Source organism: Frankliniella occidentalis, unplaced genomic scaffold (genome assembly GCF_000697945.3).
Source record: "Frankliniella occidentalis isolate FOCC.00 unplaced genomic scaffold, Focc_3.1 Scaffold223, whole genome shotgun sequence".
Lineage (NCBI taxonomy): Eukaryota > Metazoa > Arthropoda > Insecta > Thysanoptera > Thripidae > Frankliniella > Frankliniella occidentalis.
This window is the reverse complement of record NW_026267349.1, coordinates 411,403-412,229: the sequence shown is the minus strand read 5'-3', so window position 1 is coordinate 412,229 and position 827 is coordinate 411,403.

The following is an 827-nucleotide window of genomic DNA, read 5'->3' as shown; positions in this document are numbered from 1 at the left end:
CATGAAGGGCGGGGCGGGGTGGCGGCGGCGCGATGACGTCGGTGTGCCTTACTGGGGCGAGGCGGGGCGTGGCGGGGGTGGACCACGCCCCTCTGCACCGGTTAACCGATTAGAGGTAAAGGGTGCTCACGCGAGCTCGCGCAGCGACCTGCGACCCATCATTTGTCACCCGACCCCTTAAACCGCACACTGTGGAACAAAAAAACAACAACATGAGAACGTCGTGGGGTTACTTTGTATTGACAACCGTACCGTCACATATTTTCATGTGTGATGTGAGTCCGGTAGCGCCTCATATTCTACTGCTGGTAAATAGAAGAAGCAAGTGGAAGATAAATCTGCGATGACCTGCCTTCAAAACCTTCAGCCGTTACGTATAATTTATTGTACGACAATCATTTTGTTAACAGTGCAGGTGCTCGTGTCTCGAAGTAGTAGTGCCCTGCTCATTCTTATTATGAATCGTTACAGAATTAGTGCCGTATGTATTTCTGTCTCTGTCTTTGACTCCGTCTCTCGTCACTTGCAGGACCGGGGAGTCTCTGCGCGCGAGGGTAGCGCCGGCGGGCGCGCTCGACCCGCGCCTCCCCACCGTGGTGTACGTCCACGGCTTTGGCGACCACGCGCCGGGGCCGAGCGCCACTACCCTGCGCACGGGTAAGGCCGGGAGGGTGGTCATACCCCGCACCAGCTTAGGGGAGGCGATACTCCACCCTGGGAGAGCGACGGGATTTCTAAGTCCGAATTTCTTTTCCGGAAAATTTTAAAACTTCTCCAGAAAAAAATCAGAAAAAATTGAATATTTCCAGAAAATTAGAAAAACAATA